The sequence below is a fragment of the Nothoprocta perdicaria genome, unplaced genomic scaffold (genome assembly GCF_003342845.1).
Source record: "Nothoprocta perdicaria isolate Ctin4 unplaced genomic scaffold, notPer1 scaffold_310, whole genome shotgun sequence".
NCBI classification, from domain to species: domain Eukaryota; kingdom Metazoa; phylum Chordata; class Aves; order Tinamiformes; family Tinamidae; genus Nothoprocta; species Nothoprocta perdicaria.
Window position 1 is genome coordinate 755,650 of NW_020455545.1, and position 5,154 is coordinate 760,803.

General features: G+C 37.9%; 1 protein-coding gene across 1 annotated transcript in view; it reads left to right on the plus strand.

Moving 5' to 3' along the window:
- The window catches only part of CTNNA3 (catenin alpha 3), a 314,978-nt gene that overhangs the window by 302,569 nt on the left and 7,255 nt on the right, over positions 1 to 5,154 (plus strand). The window lies entirely within an intron of this gene.

Genomic DNA, 5,154 nt, shown 5'->3' on the forward strand with positions numbered 1-5,154 from the left:
AATTCCTATAATTTTAATTCCTATAATTTTAATTCCTATAATTTTAATTCCTATATAGCTCTAATTAGTATTTAAGTTAACAGTCCTTGTAAAAGAAAGCATATTCCTACTGTAAAAGCAGGTATTCTGTGGTAAACAGTGTCTAACAGGGTACCTTTGTACTATTGTACTAAAGAATTTTGGTTTGTTTTCCAATCATGCGCATCCTTGTTGCTCTTCTTTCCTTCAGCTGGTTCACTTCCCTTGTGAAGTGTAGTGCCTAACAGCTCCATACATCAAGTGCAGTCCTTTAGTGGAAGCCTCAGCTCTTAAGGCTGAGCTCTTAAATCTTATGATTTCATATATTTGTTGACTCTTGCTACTGTGTAACACACTGGTAGGCTTTCTTGTCCAGAATATCATGTTGCTGCTTCCTTTTTAGCCTAACTCCCAGGTGCTTTTCAGCAGAGCTCCTGCTTAGCCACTTTGTTCCTTTCTAGTAATCATGTGTCCAGTTGATTTTTCCTCCCTAAATAATCTGCAGTCTGCATTTTTGTTGTGTTATCTTTCTTTTCAGTCTATTTGTCAAGGTTTTGTTGTGTTCTAACACAGTCTTTGCAATCACAGTCTCTCTAGGTTTGGTATTGTATTCAGGTTGAGTAAACCTATTCCATTCTATCGTGCAAAGATTTTATGCAATACTGAATTTTGGGAACTGGTGCAGATGCCTGCCTGTAGAGTTCTACTTGATAAATCCTGTCTTTTTGATAGAGAGCGCTTGGTAACTTTTCTGAGCATAATTTTCCAACCAGTAATGCTACAAATACTATCAGTTTTTCATCCAGAACATTGTTTTCTAGCATAGTATATKGTATAAAAAAATACAAAGAAGAAATTATAAGACTATATTTGTTAAACTGATACGTTGAAGAGAGGGGAAGCATCCTTGCTGCTTCTGTTCCATAAAATTTTAAAGCCCAAATGTCCCCAAATTAGACAACTAGTGATTTCATGTATAAAACTGAGTATTTTTCATATACCAATAAATGTTTTAATAGTGAGTGACTACAAAGACAACTAAGCAGATCTCTAGCCCTTAAAAAGCTGTAACAAAACTAAGTAAAAAAATCTCATATGGGAATGAGTGAAAATATTTAAAAAATCTGGAGAAGTGATAATGTCATTTAAGAACCCTCCTTCCGTAATAAAAGCTAACTGCCTCTTAAATGAGTCAGGTTATTGATTTGTGACACAAAGGCAGGGTTGCACAGTGACATGTGTAATGGGTTATTTAGTTCCACCACAACTGGCAGTTGGAGCGCTCCGCAGTGCTAGTTACTGAATGATGGGAAATGTGGGTGGTTGCATGTTCAGGGCACAGGAATCTGTTTGATAATTAAAAAGCAGGAATGAATGCAGCAAGTGCAGGATTAGCAGGCAGGGTCTTACTTTCACAGACTTAATGTCTGGGAGGAACATCTGCTAAAACAGAGTTTGGTGTTTCAGCAGGAACAAGTATCAGTTGTAGCTGGTGGTGTCTGGGAAGAATGACAGTGTATGTAACCTGTGCATTCTGAATTGGGCTATGCAATAGTTTCTGTGTCACATAATCTCAGAAAGGTGGAAGTTGGAAGGGATCCAGAGATCGCCTAGTCCAAGCACCTGCTCGAGCAGGGTCACCTTTCCAAAGACTGTGTCCAGGCAGGTTTTGAGTAGCCCCAGAGAAAGAGACTCCACAACTCTCTGGGAAGCTGTTGCAGTGCTCTTTTACCCTCCTAATGAAGAAATACTTCTTCATGTTCAGATGGCAATTCTGTACTTCAGTTTGTGCCCCCTGCCTCTTGTCCTATGGCTGGGCCCTGAAGAGAGCCTGGCTCATCATCTCTGCCTGGTCCCTTCAAATAATTCCTGTTGATAAGATCCCCCCTTCAGTCTTTTCTTTTCCAGGCTGACCAGGTCCAGGTTTCTCAGTCTTTCCTCRTGAGAGAGATGCTGCAGGTCCTTAATCCTTGTATACATTTWGCACTATGCACTTAATGTTTTTAATTTTAACTCTTAATGTTGGTCCATTATAGAAAAAGTACCTATTCAAGGTAGGGGCAGACATTGCTCAAGCTTTATTCATCTAATGAGCTCCACTCCCTTGTGGAATTCTGAATCGTCTCTTTTGTGTTATTTCTTGTCCTTTTCAAAGACTGAGCTGTCTRAAAGAGTCAAACTTGGAGGTATTTTCTTTCTTTCACCTGCTAAAAACTTTCAAAAGTGATTTCAGTCTTCTCATCTATGCTTCACAGGACAATTTGCCATAAGTTATATTGTACAATGATGCTTTGGATACATAGTCCTCCATAGAAAAATCTTCCAAGGAGACAGAGGAATTTCTGGAGGAAGGAAAGCTGTGTCAGCATGCTTACAAAGCTGAAAAGCATTTAAAAAAAAAAAAAAACCCAAAAAACTTCCGTCACAAGGAATAGGCACTGTAGAAAGTTCATCATTAGGTAARATTAAAAAGCAAACAAAATATTTAAAAAAAAGAGGGACAAAGAAACATGCCAGAAAAGGAGAGAAATGAAAGCTGTGGTGTACGCTGGCTGCACTGACCAGGTTTGGTTAAAAGCACAAGGAACCTTGTGACTGGATCTAGCCAAGATGGTCTTTGTTGTGGTGATTCCCTCTCCATGTCTGTCATTGAAATGTGTCTGTAGATTTCTGCTTAATTTGTAGAGTTTATGTGAATACTAAAAAGGATCAATTTCTCCTAGCTTTCCAGTTTATGAATATATGCTCTGTACTTAGGCAGCTGCAAAGCTAAGCATTTTCAGGAGGAAAAGTTCTTTTCAGGCTCTTTCTAGGCAATATGTGACTGTYGCATACCTGCAAAATACTATCAGAGCATCATTGAAGAAATGAAGAAAGGCATGAAAAGAGAGCTGAAGTGTAGGACCCCAGTTAAAGAGGTGTTATTTTGGGTAGGAAATAGGTGATAAAACTCCCTGCTTGAAGCTCTTCCAGTTTTCCCTTGAGAGGGATTTTCRGAGGTAGTTTCCAAAATTCCAGTTATGCCCCTCTGCCTGCATCCTTCCTATCTCCCAGGACATTCATTGACAAGATCATTATCCTAATATAGTCTTAATAAGAACTGAAAACACAGGAATTGTCACATGGAGTATTGATCTGTCTAGCTGACTTTTTCTAATTGTAATTAATCTTACCTTTTGTCTTAATGTCCTGCAGCAGAAAGCTCCAAGTTAGTTTATTAACCAAACTCTTCTAGAAGCCTGCAGCGAGAGCGCAGTCGGTGCCCCTTTGTTCAAGAGTACCCGGCATAACTTTTTCTGTTAGTAACAAGAACTGCTGTCCCCTGCATTTGAATATGGCCTATCTACAATGTGTGCAGGCTATGGCAGCACGATATTTGTGTTGTTGGCTACCCTGTCAGCACTTGATGGTAACACTGCTATCAAAGAGAGATTTCAGTTGTAATTTAATGAATCATTTCATAATGTTATAGCAGCATCCATACTATGCCAAATAATATAGGATGCAAAGGATGCTGTAGAAGGCTGCTTTATAGAAGGTGCCAAGAATATGTTTCAGGAATAGGGATCACTTTTTTTTACGATAAATAGAAGGGATAGAAATTGCAGAGCACTGAGATGTCTTGAAACTGACAGTATAAGAACACAAGATTCAAATTTGCCCTTTAATAATGTGTTTTTTGTTGTTTTCAAAGTAACTGAGAACTGTTTGCTGCTGTGGCATTTACATTCTGCCAATATTCTGTATTTGCAGTGGTGTAATGAAGAGATTACACATCAGTTTAACTTTTGATTGATACAGTTTAGTCTGTACCCCATTCTAGTGTTTCTTTAAGAAAAGGAATACTGAAGCGGAAAAGATAACACTTAAGGACACTTAGTGATAGTTTAAAGATCAGCATTTAATTGAAAGTCAGTTATGAGGAGATACCTTCTTTCACAACATGATGTGTCTTCACCCATTCAGATTGCCTAAGCTTTTCATCTGTGACTGCAGTATTTTTTCATAGCTGAGGTGCTTTATTTACAGGACTAATGGTTTCATGGGTGTATGTGACCCTGAAAAAAGAATGATATAGATACATTTTTAGGTTGATCACTTTTGAGGAAGGTTTGCGTATAAAAATTTACATTGGAGAAACTTGTTTAAAGAGTCTATATTTGTACATGTCCAAATAAAACCCAAGTGAGCCAAGATCACATTTCTAYACATTGTAAAAAGACTGGCAAAAGTCTCCAGATAAAAGCCAGACCCTTATTTTATTATTTATTCTCTTCAAAATCCTAGTATTAAAGGAAATTAAGAGTTATGTCATCAAAAAGAGTGCTGTTCATTTCACAAATGAAAATGTGAAGGTTGTTCATAGCTGAACTCACCAAAGTTGCCCATGTGCTACTGTTGCCTCAACGGGCAGTAATCCTTAAGGCATAGAATTTATCAATACTAGACTTGTCTGTAAATATAATTCATAGTCTCAACCTGAGCATGTATGTGCATAGCAAAAGCATTGGAAATGAAATTTGATTGCAAATACTGAAATGTGGAAAAGAATTGCACAGTTGCATCCGCCTGGATGCCACCCTGTGCCACATGCTCTAGGTGTGCCTGCTTGAGCGGGAAGGTTGGACTAGATGGTCTCTAGAGGTCCCTTCCAACCTTGAATATTCTGTAATATTCTGTGAGTTACAATTTATGTAACCTCGGCAGTAAATTATGTTAATATATAGTCTTACTCTCTTTAATTTTTTTGGTAGATTAAATGAGGATTTTTCACGAATGTTCAAAACTAAGCTGACATATTGGAGCAGACATTGTGTCAAATCTATGCTATTTCAGACAGCTGTTAAGAAATCTTGGAAGCCCTTTGTTAGTGTCCTTTATAAAGCCGTGTTCATCGTGCTTTGTATATGGAATTATTTATGGTAAAATTCCGAACTGTTGCACAAAGATGATGACTTCTAAATGGTAAATGGGAAGGAAGAAATAAACCTGAACACCTAAATTACACAGACAATTACTGCTAGCATTAGGAAAATGGCCTCTGATCTGAGTTGATGATACCTGGTTGAAAAAACTAGTATCCATCCCCTTCCCCCCACCTCCCAAAGTAATGTTTCTGTAACATTTTTTTTCTCC